Here is a 25,917-nt window from a genome sequence, read left to right on the forward strand (position 1 = left end):
TTGTCGCGGTGTTTTGTTACAATTTTTGGTCCTAAGCATGTTATACAAGTTTACCAAAAATACAATAGTAATATTTGTGTTAATCCTTTAACAATTCCATAAATTGAGCAAGGGCTCAAACCTCACTTGTTTGAAAAAAAGGGGTGAAGATTGAAAACAATAGACAGTAAAAGAGAATTTATTTTATAAAAATCAAGTATCAATAGTAAGAGAATGATGAGCGTATTTTGAAGAATAAAAATGAGAAGCTAGATGTATTAGATGTAAAATAAGACAATAGTTAATAAATAGAGATACAAAACAAGCTTAGATTATAGTAATGATAATTTATAGGACAGATAAAGAATTATTCAAATAAATAAATTCGCAATAAAATCAAAAAAGATTAGGCGAATGATAAATAGACTTGATATTACAAGTACATTAAGGAAAAGTATATTTTTAAAACAAAGTTTGTTACAGCAGTATCAATTGATAGAAAAGAGTGGAAAAGCTTTGAGAGATAAGAGAATCAAAAGTTAGTAAAATTATAATCAAATGTTGGATATTAAATAGAAGAATCAGTGAAGAATTGGGAATCAGAAGAGCAAAATAAAAATAGGAGATAGGTGGTAGCTGAGAATGAAGAGAAGAGAAACCCGTTGTGCGATGTTTCAGGTACATCCACAGCAGTTGACTCAACATACTGCGAATCAAAACAATACCGTCTACAATCACAAATTACTTCCCTTTCCCACATTGTTGCGTCCCTTTCTTTTAGCCGTCTCGACTCTGACCCGCGGTGGTCAAAGGTTTACGATCCGTTTCCACAGGCCACCAGCTAGGTCATCATGAAAACCAAGCCAACGTGGAGGTAAGAAAATAGGACACTCGCAAGGAACCAGAGCTATACTGTTCTGATCAAGATAATTCGGATGATCTAACAGAACTACGGATGTAGTTAGTTACGCTCCTTCCAGGATGTTCCTTACGTGGACGTCAACCGAAGAGCACGCAACAAGGTCAGTGCCATTGCATGCTCTTAGGTATCAATCCTTGGCCTGCAAAATGGCGGCGGTGAAATAATGAAAAATTGCTTTTTGTTTATTTAATAGGCAAGTTCGCAGAACTCGTTTTTTTCGAATTTTGATTCTCGTCCCGGGATGATGATGAAGAAGAACTCAAATTTGGCGCTAAATAAAAGAAAATTGAAAAAAAATAAGAAAAATGTTCGTGATTCGATTTTTTGAAGTCTCATTCAAACCTTCGGATAATCAAAACATCAGTTAATCGAGGATTCGGATAATCGAGTTTGGACTGTATGGGTAATAGTTGATCGGAATTTTTAAAAATACATTTTTTAAGTAAAACCACGTATTTTTGAAAAATATACTATTAAATAGTATTTACTGGCAGTTCAAAACTGAACTACCTACATAGTTTCTTTCGAAATAAACGAAAAAAAGGATGATTTGTTACCCGTTTTTGAAAAAAAACTGAAATTTTAAAGTTTATTCTTTAATACGTACGAAATGTATGAATGATTCCGATCATTTGATACCCATAAGGGCAGGGAGGGGGGAGGGCAGAATGGGCCACCCTTGGTTTTGGGCTTTAGAATGGATTTAAACCAACTGTAAGGCAAGGGTCTTGTAAAAGACGTCAAATAAAATCCCCACACCGAAAACGACGTTTGAATGCATTGTATTTTTCGAATTATGAGCAAAAATGTAAATTTTTTGACAAAACCACGCAAATGTTATTTATTTCGAGGCTCTTAAAAAAGCTTTCTCGAATGTTACATTGTTTGAAAATGTTTGTTCAATGTTTATAATGTCACCAGGAGCTATTACGAAGGTAATCAAATAACAACGGAACCTTCAAATCATTAAGAGGCTTGGTGGTGGAAGTGTTGAATTAAAATCCACTTGGGGGCAGAATGGACCACCCTTTTCCTGCCTTATAAAAACAATCAAAAGTAATTAAATTTTGGTTAAATTTATTATGTCGCTCCTGGTAGGTTCACAAATCACGTTTTATGCAACATTAGTTGATTTTTAAGTTGTTTTTTGACAAAGAACTTTGTCCTAAGGGCACTGTCTACGGGTGTCAATCCAAAATTTCGCGAAGCGAAAGTGTAACGATTTGTGTAATTGTTTAAACGCTTATTTCTTCCACCCAATTCAAGCAATCTGCATGCTTTATTCACCAAACGAAAGGGGAAGTCTTAAATTGCAAGAAGACTATTTCACAAAGTTGATCAAACTTTGTTAAAGTATTCAAAAGTTAAGATGAAAATAAAAAATGAAAGCAGGAAGAATACCGGCTGCTGATTGGCTGAGGGCACTTAGCAAATTTTGCCTTCTCTCCTGTTTTCGTGGAACTGTAACGCGAGAATGTTGCACCACTGTTGCCACATTTCATGCGAACTATTTAAGCTAACAGATAGCCTCAGAAAAATTCAGTGCCTTACGAGGTTTCGACAAAGGCGGATCCACGGTGGTAATTTTATTGCTCACACGCACACACCCACGCACACATTGAAAGACACAGTTTGTGCAGTAAATTGGGAGGAATTCTGTTCTTATGAAGATTGTTAGGATGGTCACCGGACAACCAGAATGATTTGGGGCAATGGGGTTGGGACCAATCTGGTAGGATATTGGCCACACCCGGAGTGGCCAGTGCCCTGGGGAAGGTTCTACCGGGGGGACATTAATCGAACCATACGACTTGGGGCAATATGGGTATCAAAATTCATGGTTTTTGATACTGGTAATGAAAATGGCCATTTTGACTGGATTGGCCACACCCGGAGTGGCCAGTGCCCTCGGGAAGGTTCTACCGGGGGGACATTAATCGAACCATACGACTTAGGGCAATATGGGTATCAAAATTCATGGTTTTTAAAACTGGTAATGAAAATGGCCATTTTGACCGGATTGGCCACACCCGGAGTGGCCATTCCCTTGGAGGAAGGTTCTACCGGGGGGACATTAATCGAACTATTCGACTTGGGGCAATATGGGTATCAAAATTCATGGTTTTTGATACTGGACATGAAAATTACCATTTTGATTGGACATTTTCCGAACCATACTTGTTTTGGCAATTCATTTCCACAGAGGTGCCAAAGATTGAAAACATTTTATAGGAATAAATTATTTAGGATTAAATACATAGGCAATGTTTTAAAAATATAAAATAAAATAGAATATTAGAATATTATTATTATATAAGTTCTTTGTCATATTGGTCATGTAGAACATAACCACCTGCACCTTTTTTTGTAAAAATAGTGTCTTATTTCAACATATTAAAACTATTTTCAAAAATGTTTTTTGGTAAGTGACTATTTTCATAAAAGTGGTCTAACTTCACGGAAACTATGTTAGAAAGGCCACTTTAATCATTTATTATCTCCCTTCAACGTTGTATTAGACAAAATGGCTTATTTTCTAAGGTGGCCCATTCTGCCCCGCAACCAGGAAAAGTAGCCGAAAAAAAAACCTTTTTTTTAAAGTGGCTCAAAAATAGTTTTAAGCTAAAAAATTTCATCAACCAAGAGAACATCCCAAAGCATAAGCATAAAATTGTATGTTTTTCTATGGTTTTTGGCGCATTCTGCCCCTCCCCCCCCCCCCCCCCCCCTTTGCGAAAAACTGAAATTTTGAGTACATGTTCAAAAATACATAGTTTTGTGAAAATTTTAAGTATTTTCAAAAAAAAAAATGTGTTATAACTTTAGAAATGTATTAAAAAGATCCCTATCATTTGATAGCCAATATTGTAAAAAACTAAAATTTTGAGTTTTTATTTTATGAAAATACGGACTATTGACTATTTTTAATATTTAAAAAATGTTATTACTTACGAAATGTAACAAAAAATCCCGATAATTTGATACCCATATTACAATAAGGCCGATGCAAATATTTAAAAAAGTTTTTGTCCCTCGGCCCTAGCCAAGGTCAAGGGGGGGGGGGCAAAAAAATAAAAAAATATAAAAATTTAAATGACAAGCCAAAGTCTTCACATTTAAATGAAAAAAGTGTTTTAAAATGCATTTTACACTAGTTCAGTTGTTTTGCAATCATTAGTTTTCAAAAAATCTAAGATCTGACAAAAACAAAAATTTTATCGAAAAAAAAGATTTTGCAACGAAAATTTTCAAAAAATCTTAAGATTTTTTAATAAACCCAGACATGCTAAAAATGATTTTAAACGCAGGAGAATGTATTTTGAATTGATTGCAGCTGGTTGCACTTGAATTTTCATTGAAATTTTGAAGTTTATTGTAAAAATATTTTTTTTGCCCCCAGATTTTTCGGGCCAATTTTGAAGGGGGGGGGGGGGGGGGTGACAAAAACTTTTAAAAATATTTGTACCAGCCTAACAATAATTTTGAGAATCATTGCATTTTCAAAATACAGAAAAATACGTATTTTGTGAAAATTGTCACTTAATTATAACTGCAATGGATAGCTGACATCATATTGTCGTCATCGTGCTAACTTGTCGTACGTGCATTTTGGGCCAAATTGAGTTAAGAACGCCATATTGTGCAGCTCACAATGCCACATCTTTTGACCTTCACAGATCCCCAAAATTCGATTTCAATCCTAAGATATTCAATGAAAACCAAAAAAGCTCCAAAATGTTTTGTCACTTTTCATACAAAAGTAGTTTCAATCTTGTGGTGCTATCTTGTCACTCCCTGAAAATTGATGTAAGTGCGACAACTGGCCAAAGGGATTCCAGGTCAGGATACGTTTGTCGCACGTACAAGCTAGCCTACCGTAAACATTTGTAATTATAACTCGGGACTCCAGCAACCAACTTCAACCAAACTTCGGAACAATGCACAGAATGGACAGCCAAACAAAACGTGCTTGTTATTGTTTACATTGCGTGCTCACTTTTTTTGTTTATTCAAGGTTAAACATTAAAACGCGTTTTTTCGCGGAACGTCAAAATGGCGGGCACTGGGTCGTGCTTAACCGAGGCAGCTGTACGAATCAAAACCGGGGCATGACAAGCAAAGGTTTCACATTTATTTTAAAAAAAAGTTGCTATATCCCTTTGACAACATGTTTTAGGTATATTTTTTTAATTTAAGATGATTGATTATTTTACTTTAAAAAAATAGAATTCAATAATAATAATAATATTTTTTTTATTTTTGTTAAAATTAATAGCATAATTTCTGTTTTTTTTTAAATTCTAGAAATGAGTTTAAGATTTCATACTAATTAAACTATAAATGTATGATTTTTCAAGATTGAAATGTTGATATTATTGATTTATTAGTCTCAAAAATTAATTTTTAATTTAAGAATCATAAAATTTAGTTTTTTTTATTTAAGAACTTTGGACTTAGGGGAAAGTGTGGCAAGTGTTATAATCTCGAATAAGCTCGTAAACCCCGTTGAAACTTTTAAATTGCTATGGAATACTGTGCCATGTAAATGGGCCAGTGTCGAAGTGTAAACAAAGAATCTATCCTGCTCACGTCAGTTGATGTCTACATTAGGAACCCTATTGCAATGTTTTGCTAGAGTTTACTACTTTAGTCAAATTTGAAATCCGCAATTCTGCGGGTACGGGAATAAACCTATTATTTTATTTCAAGTATACTTAATTGTAGGTGGTCTCCAGTTGAGAAAATGTTGAGGAATTTGCAGTGCCCTGACTCGATGTCTTCTAAAATGACCAAACACCATTCCGATTATGTTTACAGTGTAACTATTTTGACTATTTATTTAACCTAAACATTTGATGTCCATTTCTAGAGTTTTTTTTGAAAAGGTCCTATAAACCAAATTTTATTATTTTTTTTTTACTTTTTTGGTGTTTTTTTTAGAACCGCCTTGAGTCAGGGGTATTCAAAAACACTCAATATGCGAAAAATGAAATTTAAAAAAAAACTCTGGATTTGATTAAAAATAAAACCAACTCAATAAGTGTTGGTCTATCTCAGTGTATCAATTATGAATGTCTACTTAATAGTTCAAAATTCAGCCTTCTACTTAATTTTAGTTTAACGAACTCAGTTTGTATGGATTATTTCTATCGATTATATTTTTCCTACAGTTACTTCCTTGACCTGATAGAAGGTTGTTAACTAGCAGGTTATCGTTATAAATAAACGCACAAATTACAAATTGAATGTCTCTTGATTTTGTAAAGATAATTTTAATTTCGTCTAATCAAAATTTATCATCATGATACTTTATCCACTAAACTAGAAGACTCTTTTAATCGCGACACTAAGACCAGTTCCAAGAAGTTTTAACTATTTTAGTCCAGGTTTAATCACCAATTTCCAATAAGATAAACCAACACATAATGCAACCCTGCCCAGAACGAAAGAAAAAAAATAACTTCTTCCAACACGCAAAACGGACACTAGGTATAAATTCCTAATTTTTAGGTATAATCGAACCTGACTGCAATAAGTTATTTTATTACTAATCGGCTATTAGTAATAAAATTACTAGTCGCGTTTTAGTACGAGAATTCCTAAATTTTAGGTATAATTGAAGAACCAATATACCTAAATTTTAGGCATTTTCTGGAAAAGTTTGGGATCCAAAATTACTTATTTTTAGGTATAATCCAAGATGGCGGACCATGATTATTACTAAATTCTAGGCATAAAAACCTAAAATTCAGGTATTTTCTAGAAAAGTCAGGGATCCAAAATAATTTATTTTTAGGTATAATCCAAGATGGCGGACCATGATTATTACTAAATTCTAGGCATAAAAACCTAAAATTCAGGTATTTTCTGGAAAAGTCAGGGATCCAAAATAACTTATTTTTAGGTATAATCCAAGATGGCGGACCATGATTATTACTAAATTCTAGGCATAAAAACCTAAAATTTAGGTATTTTCTGGAAAAGTCAGGGATCCAAAATAACTTATTTTTAGGTATAATCCAAGATGGCGGACCATGATTATTACTAAATTCTAGGCATAAAAACCTAACATTCAGGTATTTTCTGGAAAAGTCAGGGATCCAAAATAACTTATTTTTAGGTATAATTCAAGATGGCGGACCATGATTATTACTAAATTCTAGGCATAAAAACCTAAAATTCAGGTATTTTCTGGAACAGTCAGGGATCCAAAATAACTTATTTTTAGGTATAATCCAAGATGACGGACCATGATTATTACTAAATTCTAGGCATAAAAACCTAAAATTCAGGTATTTTCTGGAAAAGTCAGGGATCCAAAATAACTTATTTTTAGGTATAATCCAAGATGGCGGACCATGATTATTACTAAATTCTAGGCATAAAAACCTAAAATTCAGGTATTTTCTGGAAAAGTCAGGGATCCAAAATAACTTATTTTTAGGTATAATCCAACATGGCGGACCATGATGATTACTAAATTCTAGGCATAAAAACCTAAAATTCAGGTATTTTCTAGAAAAGTGAGAGATCAAAAATTACTTATATTCAGGAAGAATCCAAGATGGTGGACCACGATTATTCCTAATTTCTAGGCATAAATACCTAAATTTGAAGTATTTTCTGGAAAAGTGAGGGATCCAAAATTACTGATATTAAGGTATAATCCAAGATGGCGGACCACGAATATTCCTTATTTCTAAGAATAAATACCTAAATTTGAGGTATTTTCTGGAAAAAGTAAGGGATCCAAAATTACTGATATTCAGGTATAATTCAAGATGGCGGACCATGATTATTACTAAATTCTAGGCATAAATGCCTAAATTTCAGATATTTTCTGGAAAAGTAAGAAATCCAAAATAACTTATATTTAGGAATAATCAAAGATCAAATTAGATATCAGAGGCGCCGACTAGTCCATAATGTTGGGGGGGCTCGGTTTTTTTCCGAAATCGTTAGGTGAGAGTGGCGATTTGATGTTTAAGTTTATTGTATATCACGAATTTTACCAATTTGAATATTACGATGTGATAAGAGTTTTTTAAATCCGGAATCCATTATTTTTTCTTGAAAAAGATAATTTATTAAAACGTGATTGAGAATGTTTATTGGGGGAATTTTTTATATGTTTGGAAGGCGAATTCCTTCTAATTGGCATATTCTCACTTATTTTTCAGAAGTAACAGTCAATAATAAAAATGATCAGGTATTTAAAATTCAACAACACAAATATTCTAAAGATGAAAACAAAAGTAAAAAGCAAAAATTAGAACTTTAGAAATTGGAAAATACACATTAAAAAAACATTTTTTTCAAATCTGCAATTTAGAAAAAATAACAGAAAAAAATATTCCAAAATTTTAATTTTTTAAAAACTCCTAGGGTTGAAAAAATCATGGCTTAAAAATGTTAAGAAATCAAAGTTGAAATTCAGAAATTTAAAAATCAGAAATTTGGAAATTACAATCAATGTTCAAAAAATCGAAAATTTAACATCAATTTATTTGTTAAGAATTTAAGAATTTAAGAATTTAAGAATTTAAGAATTTAAGAATTTAAGAATTTAAGAATTTAAGAATTTAAGAATTTAAGAATTTAAGAATTTAAGAATTTAAGAATTTAAGAATTTAAGAATTTAAGAATTTAAGAATTTAAGAATTTAAGAATTTAAGAATTTAAGAATTTAAGAATTTAAGAATTTAAGAATTTAAGAATTTAAGAATTTAAGAATTTAAGAATTTAAGAATTTAAGAATTTAAGAATTTAAGAATTTAAGAATTTAAGAATTTAAGAATTTAAGAATTTAAGAATTTAAGAATTTAAGAATTTAAGAATTTAAGAATTTAAGAATTTAAGAATTTAAGAATTTAAGAATTTAAGAATTTAAGAATTTAAGAATTTAAGAATTTAAGAATTTAAGAATTTAAGAATTAAGAATTTAAGAATTTAAGAATTTAAGAATTTAAGAATTTAAGAATTTAAGAATTTAAGAATTTAAGAATTTAAGAATTTAAGAATTTAAGAATTTAAGAATTTAAGAATTTAAGAATTTAAGAATTTAAGAATTTAAGAATTTAAGAATTTAAGAATTTAAGAATTTAAGAATTTAAGAATTTAAGAATTTAAGAATTTAAGAATTTAAGAATTTAAGAATTTAAGAATTTAAGAATTTAAGAATTTAAGAATTTAAGAATTTAAGAATTTAAGAATTTAAGAATTTAAGAATTTAAGAAGTTCGTCTACCGGCCGTGTGCAAAAAAGTAAACAAACCAACGCCGCATCGACCGCCATCGCGCCGGGGAGTGTGAGCGCCAAAGGATTCGACCCCAAGTTACTACACGCTAATTACCGCGTCCAGGATCGCAGCCCTATTAGGCTCCGTTCAGCTACTTCCGGCAATCCGTCGACCGATGGCGCTTCAACATCCGCCAACATTCCCACCAGTAACAAGTTCGCGAGGCTGAGTGACGAGGAAAGCAGCTACAACAACACCGACGGTAGCACTACCGACGACGACGACGACGATGGTCGTGCACGGAAAAAGTGCCGACGCCAAAAAAGTAATTACTCCAAAGGAACGACGACCACCACCAATTTTTGTTTTGGACACGTTGGCGGACGATGTTGACGAGCAGCTGGAAGGCCTCGTGTACTGCCTCAAAATAGGTAAAGCGTCAGTGCAAGTGTTCACATTTGACCAAAAGAACTTCGACCTGGTTGTGGAGAAATTTAAGCGTAAAAACTTCAAATTCTACACATTTGACCCCGCGCAGAAGACCGCTGTAAAGATTGTCTTGCAGGGGTACCAAGACCGCCCGACCTCCGTCCTCAAGGAGCACCTCTCGGGTGCCGGAATAACGTCCTCTCGCGGAAGACAACAGTCACAGGTACACACACACTGTACCTGTTGTACTTCGACCGCGGCACCGTCAAGATTCAAGACCTGCGGCGGACTAAGGCGTTGGACGGTTTTTGGGTAAACTGGCGGTTTTACTCCAAAAATCCGACGGACGCAGCGCAATGTCACCGTTGCCAGAAATTCGGCCACGGCTCGCGGAACTGCAACCTCCAGCCCCGCTGCGTGAAGTGCGGTGAGTCACACCTCTCGGAGGTGTGCGCACTGCCACGAAAGGCGGACTTGGGGGAAAACGCAGAACAAACCAAGCCGCGCGTAAAGTGCGCGAACTGCGGCGGTAACCATACCGGTAATTACCGCGGATGCGTCGCGCGGAAGTCCTACCTCGAGGAGCAGGAAAAGAGGAAGAAGAAAGCAGCAGCGTCCCACCCTCCTCAACGAAGTACGAGTGCAGCCGTTCCTGCAGCTGGCCAGCGTACGGTTCCAGCGGACAACCCCCTCCTGGCTGGGGGCGATCGTTTGCCAGCGTGGTCGCGGCCGGTAGCGGCAATGCGGCCCAGCAAGAAGTCACCGGGGAAGATCTCTTTACCCTGCCGGAGTTCTTTGCTCTCGCGGGGGAGATGATGACGCGGTTTCGGAGCTGCCGTAACAAGGCGGAGCAATTTCTAGCCCTCGGGGAATTAATGATTAAGCACATCTATAAAGGATAAAAAACTGTGATCTAGTTCTAAGCTTTCTCTATTTCTATCCCCTTTTCCTAGCAAGCTTAGTAAGTTTTTTTTTTAATTTTTCTTACTCTTGGTAACACCTTTATTTACAAGCAATAACTGTTCCAAAATGGATTATGATGTAACACACAGCTGAAAGGAACTCCAAAACTCTGTTTTGTACCAAAAAAGAACTTATTGTATCTTGATTATTCACCAATAAAACCGAATTTGAAAAAAAAAAGAATTTAAGAATTTAAGAATTTAAGAATTTAAGAATTTAAGAATTTAAGAATTTAAGAATTTAAGAATTTAAGAATTTAAGAATTTAAGAATTTAAGAATTTAAGAATTTAAGAATTTAAGAATTTAAGAATTTAAGAATTTAAGAATTTAAAAATTTAAGAATTTAAGAATTTAAGAATTTAAGAATTTAAGAATTTAAGAATTTAAGAATTTAAGAATTTAAGAATTTAAGAATTTAAGAATTTAAGAATTTAAGAATTTAAGAATTTAAGAATTTAAGAATTTAAGAATTTAAGAATTTAAGAATTTAAGAATTTAAGAATTTAAGAATTTAAGAATTTAAGAATTTAAGAATTTAAGAATTTAAGAATTTAAGAATTTAAGAATTTAAGAATTTAAGAACTTAAGAATTTAAGAATTTAAGAATTTAAGAATTTAAGAATTTAAGAATTTAAGAATTAAGAATTTAAGAATTTAAGAATTTAAGAATTTAAGAATTTAAGAATTTAAGAATTTAAGAATTTAAGAATTTAAGAATTTAAGAATTTAAGAATTTAAGAATTTAAGAATTTAAGAATTTAAGAATTTAAGAATTTAAGAATTTAAGAATTTAAGAATTTAAGAATTTAAGAATTAAGAATTTAAGAATTTAAGAATTTAAGAATTTAAGAATTTAAGAATTTAAGAATTTAAGAATTTAAGAATTTAAGAATTTAAGAATTTAAGAATTTAAGAATTTAAGAATTTAAGAATTTAAGAATTTAAGAATTTAGAATTTAAGAATTTAAGAATTTAAGAATTTAAGAATTTAAGAATTTAAGAATTAAGAATTTAAGAATTTAAGAATTTAAGAATTTAAGAATTTAAGAATTTAAGAATTTAAGAATTTAAGAATTTAAGAATTTAAGAATTTAAGAATTTAAGAATTTAAGAATTTAAGAATTTAAGAATTTAAGAATTTAAGAATTTAAGAATTTAAGAATTTAAGAATTTAAGAATTTAAGAATTTAAGAATTTAAGAATTTAAGAATTTAAGAATTTAAGAATTTAAGAATTTAAGAATTTAAGAATTTAAGAATTTAAGAATTTAAGAATTTAAGAATTTAAGAATTTAAGAATTTAAGAATTTAAGAATTTAAGAATTTAAGAATTTAAGAATTTAAGAATTTAAGAATTTAAGAATTTAAGAATTTAAGAATTTAAGAATTTAAGAATTTAAGAATTTAAGAATTTAAGAATTTAAGAATTTAAGAATTTAAGAATTTAAGAATTTAAGAATTTAAGAATTTAAGAATTTAAGAATTTAAGAATTTAAGAATTTAAGAATTTAAGAATTTAAGAATTTAAGAATTTAAGAATTTAAGAATTTAAGAATTTAAGAATTTAAGAATTTAAGAATTTAAGAATTTAAGAATTTAAGAATTTAAGAATTTAAGAATTTAAGAATTTAAGAATTTAAGAATTTAAGAATTTAAGAATTTAAGAATTTAAGAATTTAAGAATTTAAGAATTTAAGAATTTAAGAATTTAAGAATTTAAGAATTTAAGAATTTAAGAATTTAATAATTTAGAATTTAAGAATTTAAGAATTTAAGAATTTAAGAATTTAAGAATTTTAGAATTTTAGAATTTTAGAATTTTAGAATTTTAGAATTTTAGAATTTTAGAATTTTAGAATTCAGAATTTTAGAATTAGAATTTTAGAATTTTAATTTTAGAATTTTAGAATTTTAGAATTTTAGAATTTTAATTTTAGAATTTTAGAATTTTAGAATTTTGAATTTTAGAATTTTAGAATTTTAGAATTTTAGAATTTTAGAATTTTAGAATTTTAGAATTTTAGAATTTTAGAATTTTAGAACCTTTAAATTTTAGAATTTTAGAATTTTAGAATTTTAGAACCTTGAACTTAGAATTTTGAACTTTAGAATTTTAGAATTTTAGAATTCTAGAATTTTAGAATTTTAACCTTAGAATTTAGAATTTTAGAATTTAGAATCTTAACTTTAGAATTTTAGAACCTTAGAATTTTAGAATTTTAGAATTTTAGAATTTTAGAAATTTAGAATCTTAGAATTTTAGAACTTTAGAATTTTAGAATTTTAGAATTTTAGAATTTTAGAATTTTAGAATTTTAGAATTTTAGAATTTTAGAATTTTAGAATTTTAGAATTTTAGAATTTTAGAATTTTAGAATTTTAGAATTTTAGAATTTTAGAATTTTAGAATTTTAGAATTTTAGAATTTTAGAATTTAAGAATTTTAGAATTTACGAATAACCAAAAAGATACACATACGGTTTTTAATAAAATCAAAAAAGCATTATGACAATTTGATACTACCAAAAATTTGCATTTTTTTAAAATGAAATCAAGAAAAAAAATTACCTAAAATTACTCAAAAAAATATCGAATTTATCAGCATTTTTGCCTTCCTCACCTTACTGAGGAAAGGCTATAAAATCACTCGAAAAATGAACTTCTTAATTTGACCTCGTAGACCCACCTTCACGTATACCTATCGACTCAGAATCAAATTCTGAGCAAATGTCTGTGTGTGTGTGTGTGTGTAGGGATGTGGGTCTGTGCACCAAAAAATATGCACTCGATTATCTCAGCACTGGCTTAACCGATTTGGACCGTTTTGGTCTCATTCGATTCGTCTTGGGGTCTCATAAGTCCCTATTGAAAATTATGAAGTTTAGTAAAGTACTTCAAAAGTTATGCTAAAAAAACGATTTTGGCGTATGTCCGGAAGATTGTAAAAAGGGTGGTTTTTGTAAGAAACCCTGTCATGTTATACATTTTCAGAAAGGTATTAAAAAGACCTTTCCAATGAGCCTAAAACATCAAGGATCTGACAATCCTATCAAAAGTTATTAGCACTTAAGTGTTATTTATACACTTTTTGGAGGCCGGATCTCAGATATTTCAATGACAATGATGTCCGGGTCCATCATGCGACCCATCGTTAGTTAGATAATCGAAAGACCTTTCAAATGAGCCTAAAACATCAAGGATCTGACAAACCTATCAAAAGTTATTGACACTTAAGTGTTATTTATACACTTTTTGGAGGCCGGATCTCAGATATTTCAGTAAAAATGATGTCCGGGTCCATCATGCGACCCATCGTTAGTTAGATAATCGAAAGACCTTTCAAATGAGCCTAAAACAGGGTTGCTTAAAGTTTTTGAATGGCGGGCCAAATTTGAAGCTCATATGAGCTTGCGGGCCAAATGAGAAAAAAAAGAAATAATTTCAATCTATAAAACTGAAAAACACATCTGTCGGTTGAAGTAATTTTTTTTAATTTTAGGTATTTTTAGGACATTTTTGTCATTTAAATATTAGAAGACAAAAAAACAGTTTTGTACAAAAAGCCTCTAATCCAAGCTCTAATCTGTTAATAAAATTTGAATAAAAATAGAAAATCAAAAAAAAAAAATACCCACACAAATATTATTTAACTGCTTTTCATTGCAACTTTCGTGCCTCATCAATCGTGATTTCACAAATATAAAGAAAGTTAAAAGGTTGTATTTTAATTGGTTTTTTAAATATATGTTAGACTTTGTAAAATTTGTAAAAGTGTGTAATTTTATTTTTAATCTGCAATCTTAATAATAAATAGGTGCTTGAGGATTTTTCAAAAATTACTCCTTCATTTTATTCAAATTTAAAATAATTTCATTCTGCTTTTAGCAGATGTTAGGTTTGAGGCCCAGATAATAAAAAATCGTACGTAATGATTTTAAAATTATTATTTACCTATATTTTAGATATCTTAACAGTTTCCTGCGTTATATCAAATTCGAACGTCCAACTCACATCCAAAAATATTTGATGAAATTTTTTATGAAATTGATTCTTTTTAATCACTTTTAAACGTAAAAAAAAACGAAAAACGAAACTATTGGCACTACGCCCCCCGGGGCATGGCCTTCCCTCTAACGTGGGATTTCTGCTCCAGCGCCTCTGACGAGACAGGAGAAACCGGGACCGACGTTTTACTTCACCATCCGATAGAAGCTCAGTGGATAAGGCGGGAATCGAACCCGCGTCTCATAGCATCATCGGGATCGGCAGCCGAAGCCGCTACCCCTGCGCCACGAGACCCCACTTTTAAACGTGTTACCTACATTATTTCAACAAGATGAATTTTTGAACGCAACATAAGTTTCATATAATTGTGATCGAAATATGGGAAAACCACAAAAACTAAAGAGATTCACAAAAAAGCATAACATAAGCATAAACATTTTTTTTATAAAATCACTTACAGATGCGTCAAAGGGCCATTTTACATGATCATTCAAAATGGGTCCGCGGGCCACAAAAAATCTCCTCGCGGGCCACGTTTGGCCCGCGGGCCATACTTTAGTCACCCCTGGCCTAAAACATCAAGGATCTGACAATCCTATCAAAAGTTATTGGCACTTAAGTGTTATTTATACACTTTTTGGAGGCCGGATCTCAGATATTTCAGTAAAAATGATGTCCGGGTCTATCATGCGACCCATCGTTAGTTAGATAATCGAAATACCTTTCAAATGAGCCTAAAACATCAAGGATTTGACAACCCTATTAAAAGTTATTGGCACTTAAGTGTTATTTATACACTTTTTGGAGGCCGGATCTCAGATATTTCAGTAAAAATGATGTCCGGGTCTATCATGCGACCCATCGTTAGTTAGATAATCGAAATACCTTTCAAATGAGCCTAAAACATCAAGGATTTGACAACCCTATTAAAAGTTATTGGCACTTAAGTGTTATTTATACACTTTTTGGAGGCCGGATCTCAGATATTTCAGTAAAAATGATGTCCGGGTCTATCATGCGACCCATCGTTAGTTAGATAATCGAAATACCTTTCAAATGAGCCTAAAACATCAAGGATTTGACAACCCTATTAAAAGTTATTGGCACTTAAGTGTTATTTATACACTTTTTGGAGGCCGGATCTCAGATATTTCAGTAAAAATGATGTCCGGGTCTATCATGCGACCCATCGTTCGTTAGATAATCGAAAGACCTTTCAAATGAGCCTAAAACATCAAGGATCTGACAATCCTATCAAAAGTTATTAGCACTTAAGTGTTATTTATACACTTTTTGGAGGCCGGATCTCAGATATTTCAGTAAAAATGATGTCCGGGTCTATCATGCGACCCATCGTTAGTTAGATAATCGAAATACCTTTCAAATGAGCCTAAAACATCAAGGATTTGACAACCCTATTAAAAGTTATTGGCACTTAAGTGTTATTTATACACTTTTTGGAGGCCGGATCTCAGATATTTCAGTAAAAATGATGTCCGGGTCTATCATGCGACCCATCGTTCGTTAGATAATCGAAAGACCTTTCAAATGAGCCTAAAACATCAAGGATCTGACAATCCTATCAAAAGTTATTAGCACTTAAGTGTTATTTATACACTTTTTGGAGGCCGGATCTCAGATATTTCAGTAAAAATGATGTCCGGGTCTATCATGCGACCCATCGTTAGTTAGATAATCGAAATACCTTTCAAATGAGCCTAAAACATCAAGGATTTGACAACCCTATTAAAAGTTATTGGCACTTAAGTGTTATTTATACACTTTTTGGAGGCCGGATCTCAGATATTTCAGTAAAATGATGTCCGGGTCTATCATGCGACCCATCGTTAGTTAGATAATCGAAATACCTTTCAAATGAGCCTAAAACATCAAGGATTTGACAACCCTATTAAAAGTTATTGGCACTTAAGTGTTATTTATACACTTTTTGGAGGCCGGATCTCAGATATTTCAGTAAAAATGATGTCCGGGTCTATCATGCGACCCATCGTTAGTTAGATAATCGAAATACCTTTCAAATGAGCCTAAAACATCAAGGATTTGACAACCCTATTAAAAGTTATTGGCACTTAAGTGTTATTTATACACTTTTGGAGGCCGGATCTCAGATATTTCAGTAAAATGATGTCCGGGTCTATCATGCGACCCATCGTTAGTTAGATAATCGAAATACCTTTCAAATGAGCCTAAAACATCAAGGATTTGACAACCCTATTAAAAGTTATTGGCACTTAAGTGTTATTTATACACTTTTTGGAGGCCGGATCTCAGATATTTCAGTAAAAATGATGTCCGGGTCTATCATGCGACCCATCGTTCGTTAGATAATCGAAAGACCTTTCAAATGAGCCTAAAACATCAAGGATCTGACAATCCTATCAAAAGTTATTAGCACTTAAGTGTTATTTATACACTTTTTGGAGGCCGGATCTCAGATATTTCAATGAAAATGATGTCCGGGTCCATCATGCGACCCATCGTTAGTTAGATAATCGAAAGACCTTTCAAATGAGCCTAAAACATCAAGGATCTGACAAACCTATCAAAAGTTATTGACACTTAAGTGTTATTTATACACTTTTTGGAGGCCGGATCTCAGATATTTCAGTAAAAATGATGTCCGGGTCCATCATGCGACCCATCGTTAGTTAGATAATCGAAAGACCTTTCAAATGAGCCTAAAACGTCAAGGATCTGACAATCCTATCAAAAGTTATTGGCACTTAAGTGTTATTTATACACTTTTTAGAGGTTTGATTTCAGATATTGTGATAAAAATATTGTCTGAATCTTCCATGCGAACTATCGTTGGATAGGTTTTTTTATCAGACCTTGCCGATGAGCCAGAAATATTGATGGTCTGCGAACCATATCAAAAGAAATGAGTAATAAAGTTGATTTGTTAAACATGTTAAGGGGGAATGTTGCTATTTTTACTGAATGTATTGACTTTATGAATATGAGGAAGGCACCAACCACCTAAAGGTGGATTAAGTAACGTTTTTTAAAAGCTGTTAAAAACCAGTTTCAGCTAAATTGATCTACAATGGCGCAGAATGTTGTCTGAAAACTTGATGATGGCGTAAGTTTGTTTGTATACAGCTTGCTGGTTTTTTCCTTGTTAGCATAAGAGAGCGCAGTAGTATAGATGAAACGTTCTATTTAGAAAACAACAAATGTTTTTGAACTATTTTACAGATTGCTTACAAATTCTATCAATTCCCAGTTTTAAATATTATTTTCAATTATTCCTGTGATTTTTAATATTTAAAATAAGAATATTTTTCTTCCTTTGGGGAGGCACATGTATGGGCTGCCCCTGCCTAATTTTAAGGAGGGCAAAAGTAAGCCCCCAAGAGTCGGCGCCCCTGTTAGATATTATTCAAGAAATATGTAGGCAGAAGAAAACAATGGTTTAAATGATATAATAATATTTTTATTTACATAAAACTCAACATTTTTATAAATGCTCTTATCTAAAAATATTTTTTTTAAGATTTGAATATTTTAAAATTATAATATTTAAATATTTTAATATTTAAATATTTAAATATTTAAATATATTAATATATTAATATTTTAATATTTTAATATTTGTATATTTAAATATTTTAATATTTAAATATTTTAATATTTAAAAATTGTATTATCTTAATATTTTAATATTTTATTATTTTATTATTTTAATATTTTAATATTTTAATATTTTAATATTTTAATATTTTAATATTTTAATATTTTAATATTTTAATATTTTAATATTTTAATATTTTAATATTTTAATATTTTAATATTTTAATATTTTAATATTTTAATATTTTAATATTTTAATATTTTAATATTTTAATATTTTAATATTTTAATATTTTAATATTTTAATATTTTAATATTTTAATATTTTAATATTTTAATATTTTAATATTTTAATATTTTAATATTTTAATATTTTAATATTTTAATATTTTAATATTTTAATATTTTAATATTTTAATATTTTAATATTTTAATATTTAAATATTTAAATATTTTAAAATTTTAATATTTTAATATATAAATATTTAAATATTTTAATATTTTAATATTTTAATATTTTAATATTTTAATATTTTAATATTTTAATATTTTAATATTTTAATATTTTAATATTTTAATATTTTAATATTTTAATATTTTAATATTTTAATATTTTAATATTTTAATATTTTAATATTTTAATATTTTAATATTTTAATATTTTAATATTTTAATATTTTACTATTTTAATATTTTAATATTTTAATATTTTAATATTTTGATAATTAAATATTTTAATATTTAAATATTTAAATATTTAAATATTTTAATATTTTAATATTTTAATATTTTAATATTTTAATATTTTAATATTTTAATTTTTAATTTTTTAATATTTTTTTTTATTTTTTATTTTAATATTTTAATATTTTAATATTTTAATATTTTAATATTTTAATATTTTAATATTTTAATATTTTAATATTTTAATATTTTAATATTTTAATATTTTAATATTTTAATATTTTAATATTTTAATATTTTAATATTTTAATATTTTAATATTTTAATATTTTAATATTTTAATATTTTAATATTTTAATATTTTAATATTTTAATATTTTAATATTTTAATATTTTAATATTTTAATATTTTAATATTTTAATATTTTAATATTTTAATATTTTAATATTTTAATATTTTAATATTTTAATATTTTAATATTTTTAATAATATTTTAATATTTTAATATTTTATTATTTTAATATTTTATTATTTTAATATTTTAATATTTTAATATTTTAATATTTTAATATTTTAATATTTTAATATTTTAATATTTTAATATTTTAATATTTTAATATTTTAATATTTTAATATTTTAATATTTTAATATTTTAATATTTTAATATTTTAATATTTTAATATTTTAATATTTTAATATTTTAATATTTTAATATTTAAATATTTAAATATTTAAATATTTAAATATTTAAATATTTAAATATTTAAATATTTAAATATTTAAATATTTAAATATTTAAATATTTAAATATTTAAATATTTAAATATTTAAATATTTAAATATTTAAATATTTAAATATTTAAATATTTAAATATTTAAATATTTAAATATTTAAATATTAAAATATTAAAATATTAAAATATTAAAATATTAAAATATTAAAATATTTAAATATTTAAACATTTAAATATTTAAATATTTAAATATTTAAATATTTAAATATTAAAATATTAAAATATTAAAATATTAAAATATTAAAATATTAAAATATTAAAATATTAAAATATTAAAATATTAAAATATTAAAATATTAAAATATTTAAATATTAAAATATTAAAATATTAAAATATTAAAATATTAAAATATTTAAATATTAAAATATTAAAAAATTAAAATAATAAAATATTAAAATAATAAAATATTAAAATATTAAAATTTTAAAATATTAAAATATTAAAATATTAAAATATTAAAATATTAAAATATTAAAATATTAAAATATTAAAATATTAAAATATTAAAATATTAAAATATTAAAATATTAAAATATTAAAATATTAAAATATTAAAATATTAAAATATTAAAATATTAAAATATTAAAATATTAAAATATTAAAATATTAAAATATTAAAATATTAAAATATTAAAATATTAAAATATTAAAATATTAAAATATTAAAATATTAAAATATTAAAATATTAAAATATTAAAATATTAAAATATTAAAATATTAAAATATTAAAATATTAAAATATTAAAATATTAAAATATTAAAATATTAAAATATTAAAATATTAAAATATTAAAATATTAAAATATTAAAATATTAAAATATTAAAATATTAAAATATTAAAATATTAAAATATTAAAATATTAAAATATTAAAATATTAAAATATTAAAATATTAAAATATTAAAAAATTAAAAAATTAAAATATTAAAATATTAAAATATTAAAATATTAAAATATTAAAATATTAAAATATTAAAATATTTAAATATTTAAATATTAAAATATTTTATTATCAAAATATTAAAATATTAAAATATTAAAATATTAAAATAGTAAAATATTAAAATATTAAAATATTAAAATATTAAAATATTAAAATATTAAAATATTAAAATATTAAAATATTAAAATATTAAAATATTAAAATATTAAAATATTAAAATATTAAAATATTAAAATATTAAAATATTAAAATATTAAAATATTAAAATATTAAAATATTAAAATATTAAAATATTAAAATATTAAAATATTTAAATATTTAAATATTAAAATATTAAAATATTAAAATATTTAAATATTTAAATATTAAAATATTAAAATATTAAAATATTAAAATATTAAAATATTAAAATATTAAAATATTAAAATATTAAAATATTAAAATATTAAAATATTAAAATATTAAAATATTAAAATATTAAAATATTAAAATATTAAAATATTAAAATATTAAAATATTAAAATATTAAAATATTAAAATATTAAAATATTAAAATATTAAAATATTAAAATATTAAAATATTAAAATATTAAAATATTAAAATATTAAAATATTAAAATATTAAAATATTAAAATATTAAAATATTAAAATATTAAAATATTAAAATATTAAAATATTAAAATATTAAAAAATTAAAAAATTAAAATATTAAAATATTAAAATATTAAAATATTAAAATATTTAAATATTTAAATATTAAAATATTTTATTATCAAAATATTAAAATATTAAAATATTAAAATATTAAAATAGTAAAATATTAAAATATTAAAATATTAAAATATTAAAATATTAAAATATTAAAATATTAAAATATTAAAATATTAAAATATTAAAATATTAAAATATTAAAATATTAAAATATTAAAATATTAAAATATTAAAATATTAAAATATTAAAATATTAAAATATTAAAATATTAAAAATATATTTAAATATTAAAATATTAAAATATTAAAATATTTAAATATTTAAATATTAAAATATTAAAATATTAAAATATTAAAATATTAAAATATTAAAATATTAAAATATTAAAATATTAAAATATTAAAATATTAAAATATTAAAATATTAAAATATTAAAATATTAAAATATTAAAATATTAAAATATTAAAATATTAAAATATTAAAATATTAAAATATTAAAATATTAAAATATTAAAATATTAAAATATTAAAATATTAAAATATTAAAATATTAAAATATTAAAATATTAAAATATTAAAATATTAAAATATTAAAATATTAAAATATTAAAATATTAAAATATTAAAATATTAAAATAATAAAATAATAAAATATTAAAATATTAAGATAATACAATTTTTAAATATTAAAATATTTAAATATTAAAATATTTAAATATACAAATATTAAAATATTAAAATATTAATATATTAATATATTTAAATATTTAAATATTAAAATATTTAAATATTATAATTTTAAAATATTCAAATCTTAAAAAAAATATTTTTAGATAAGAGCATTTATAAAAATGTTGAGTTTTATGTAAATAAAAATATTATTATATCATTTAAACCATTGTTTTCTTCTGCCTACATATTTCTTGAATAATATCTAACAGGGGCGCCGACTCTTGGGGGGCACGGTACTTTTTGCCCTCCTTAAAATTAGGCAGGGGGGGCAGCCCATACATTGTGCCTCCCCCAGAAATTTTGGAAGAAAAATATTCTTATTTTAAATATTACAAAAAAATCACAGGAATAATTGAAAATAATATTTAAAACTGAATTGGAATTGGATAGAATTCTTGTAAGCAATCTGTAAAATAGTTCAAAAACATTTGTTGTTTTCTAAATAGACAACGTTTCATCTATACTACTGCGCTCTCTTATGCTAACAAGGAAGGAAAACCAGCAAGCTTAGTATACAAGAGCAAACTTACGAAAACTCTTGCCAAAACAATCATCAAGTTTTCAGACGCAACATTCTGCGATTTGCCATTGTAGATCAGGATTTAGCGAAAATGAACTGAAACACTTTTCAAAATGGTCATTTTATGACAGCTTTATATTAAAAAAATGCTGATAAATTCGATATTTTTTTGAGTAATTTTAGGTAATTTTTTTTCTTGATTTCATTTTTAAAAAATGCAAATTTTTGGTAGTATCAAATTGTCATAATGCTTTTTTTGATTTTATTAAAAACCGTATGTGTATCTTTTTGGTTATTCGTAAATTCTAAAATTCTTAAATTCTTAAATTCTAAAATTCTAAAATTCTAAAATTCTAAAATTCTAAAATTCTAAAATTCTAAAATTCTAAAATTCTAAAATTCTAAAATTCTAAAATTCTAAAATTCTAAAATTTAATTCTAAAATTTAAAATTCTAAAATTTAAAATCTAAAATTCTAAAATTCTAAAATTCTAAAATTCTAAAATTCTAAAATTCTAAAATTCTAAAATTCTAAAATTCTAAAATTCTAAAATTCTAAAATTCTAAAATTCTAAAATTCTAAAATTCTAAAATTCTAAAATTCTAAAATTCTAAAATTCTAAAATTCTAAAATATTTAAATATTTAAATATTTAAATATTTAAATATTTAAATATTTAAATATTTAAATATTTAAATATGTTAATATTTAAATATTTTAATATTTTAATATTTTAATATTTTAATATTTTAATATTTTAATATTTTAATATTTTAATATTTTAATATTTTAATATTTTAATATTTTAATATTTTAATATTTTAATATTTTAATATTTTAGTATTTTAATATTTTAATATTTTAATATTTTAATATTTTAATATTTCAATATTTTAATTTTTTAATATTTTAATATTTTAATATTTTAATATTTTAATATTTTAATATTTTAATATTTTAATATTTTAATATTTTTATATTTTAATATTTTAATATTTTAATATTTTAATATTTTAATATTTTAATATTTTAATATTTTAATATTTTAATATTTTAATATTTTAATATTTTAATATTTTGATATTTTAATATTTTAATATTTTAATATTTCAATATTTTAATATTTTAATATTTTAATATTTTATTATATTAATATTTTAATATTTTAATATTTTAATATTTTAATTTTTTAATATTTTAATATTTTAATATTTTAATATTTTAATATTTTAATATTTTAATATTTTAATATTTTAATATTTTAATATTTTAATATTTTAATATTTTAATATTTTAATATTTTAATATTTTAATATTTTAATATTTTAATATTTTAATATTTTAGTATTTTAATATTTTAATATTGTAATATTTTAAAATTTTAATATTTTAATATTTTAATATTTTAATATTTCAATATTTTAATATTTTAATATTTTAATATTTTAATATTCTAATATTTTAATATTTTAATATTCTAATATATTAATATTTTAATATTTTAATATTTTAATATTTTAAGATTTTAATATTTTAATATTTTAATATTTTAATATTTTAATATTTCAATATTTTAATATTATATATATTACAATATTAAAATCTTTAAATATTTTTAATTTTATAATATTCGATTTTTTGGCTGGAGAATGTTTGAAACATAAGATTTTTAAAATTTCCCCCCCCCCCCCTTCTATCTTTCTCTCTTCCTCTTCCTCTCTTTATCTCGCTTGCTTTCTCTTCTCTTCTCTATACTACTTTTACTCTCTCGCTCACACCCTGTCTCTTCCTCTCCTCGCTCTTCTCTCTCTCCATCTACCACATATTCTCTCTCTCTCTCTCTCTCTCTCTCTCTCTCTCTCTCTCTCTCTCTCTCTCTCTCTCTCTCTCTCTCTCTCTCTCTCTCTTCCTCTCCTTTCTCTCCCTCTCTCTCTCCCTCCCACATTTTCTGTCCATCTTCCCTCTCTCTCTCTCTCATTCTCTCTCTCCTTCTGTCCCTTTCCCACTTTCTGTCTCTTTACCTCCTTTTCTCTCCCTCTCCTCTTCTCTCTCCCATTTTCTCTGTCTTCTCTTCCTCTACCCTACCACTCTCTCATACACACACGAGCACAAGCGCACTTTCACACACGCATACATACCCTCACGCACAGACACACACCCGCAACGCCCAACCAAACCGCCAACCTCAAACTGGATACAATTTTGGGTCGCACAATTCCCCCGGTTAGGGTTCCTTTACACTTCCCCTTTCCAGCTCTTCCGCAAACATCCGTCCTCTAGGGCACGAGAGGGAAAACGCGGCTTTTTTAATCCCGCCGGGAGTTGAAGGTTCCGTCCTCCTTCTCCTCTTCCACAAACACGCGAGCCACACTTCCTCTAATTAAGATGCTCCGGGTTCCGTTCTCTTTGGCACTCGAAAAGTGATTCCCTTATTGTGAACCTGTCGAAGCCTTTTGCGCCACGGGCTTATGTACACGCTTACGACAAACCACTCAATTTTTGTATGGCGCAACAGATTTTTTGCGGAACAGAAGAGATGCGCACTTCGGTTCGGTGGTGCGCGGATAATAAACAAAAATAAAAGCTACATAACTAAATCCAGCGAAGCCCCGGCGGAACCTCTGTCCCTTCCTGGGAGAAATGTGCCGCGTCGGATTTTGAAGAGCCGAACCTGCTCTGCAAGGGGAGCGTCCAGTTCGGGTCCAGCACACTTCGAGGGACAGAGTGTCGCCAACACGGCCCGCGTCGATCCTCGGCGGTCCCACTTTGGAACTCCGCTCGATTTGCATCTGGCCTGCCGCGGTTCGGGGGCTGCACCGGATCCGGGTGGCCACGTGGAAAGTTTCGTCGGCCAACTCAAAATGCATTCCCGATCGGTTCCCAGCACAAAACTTACCTTGCCACTTCCCATAATTTGAAAATTAACAGCAGCACTATGGAACACAAACTTACAGCCGCGAAATTATTTTGACATTGACATGTCAATTCGTGAATCACAATTCTTGAACTAAAAAAATCCTAAAGTTTAGGAATTTTGAAGAAGTACTTCAGTGTTCTAAAAAAATACTAAATTTTAGGAAGAAAAAAATACTAATTTTTAGGTATAATTTGACAAGCTAGAACATAAGTTCAAAAAATACTAAAAATTAGGAATTTATACCTAATGTCCGTTTTGCGTGAATCTCTTCTCAGCGGGGGAGGTCAAACTCAGCATCCACTCCCGAAGCTCGCGCTCCTCACACATTACCAATCACGTCCGATGACGTTTGCAAGCAGTTCACTCTGCAATCTGGAATCCGGAACCGGACAGCAAATCCACACTGCTGCTGAATCCAATCCAGCGTACAGAATTTTATTGCCTTCATTTGTTGATGACGATGATGAATCATCAGA

The 25,917-nt window shown here is 26.4% G+C and overlaps 1 protein-coding gene across 4 annotated transcripts in view; it reads right to left on the reverse strand.

Moving 5' to 3' along the window:
• The window catches only part of LOC119769481 (ras-related protein Rac1), a 47,912-nt gene that overhangs the window by 21,512 nt on the left and 483 nt on the right, over positions 1-25,917 (reverse strand). The window contains exon 1 of one of the 4 annotated variants that reach the window (XM_038262084.1): positions 25,685-25,869. The exons of 2 other annotated variants lie outside the window; for them this stretch is intronic. The gene's annotated coding sequence lies outside the window, so the exon portion shown is untranslated. Of the gene's footprint in view, positions 1-25,684; positions 25,870-25,917 lie in introns of those variants that run through there. One more of the 4 variants, XM_038262085.1, reaches the window with a different exon arrangement.

Source organism: Culex quinquefasciatus, chromosome 3 (assembly GCF_015732765.1).
Source record: "Culex quinquefasciatus strain JHB chromosome 3, VPISU_Cqui_1.0_pri_paternal, whole genome shotgun sequence".
NCBI classification, from domain to species: Eukaryota; Metazoa; Arthropoda; class Insecta; order Diptera; family Culicidae; genus Culex; species Culex quinquefasciatus.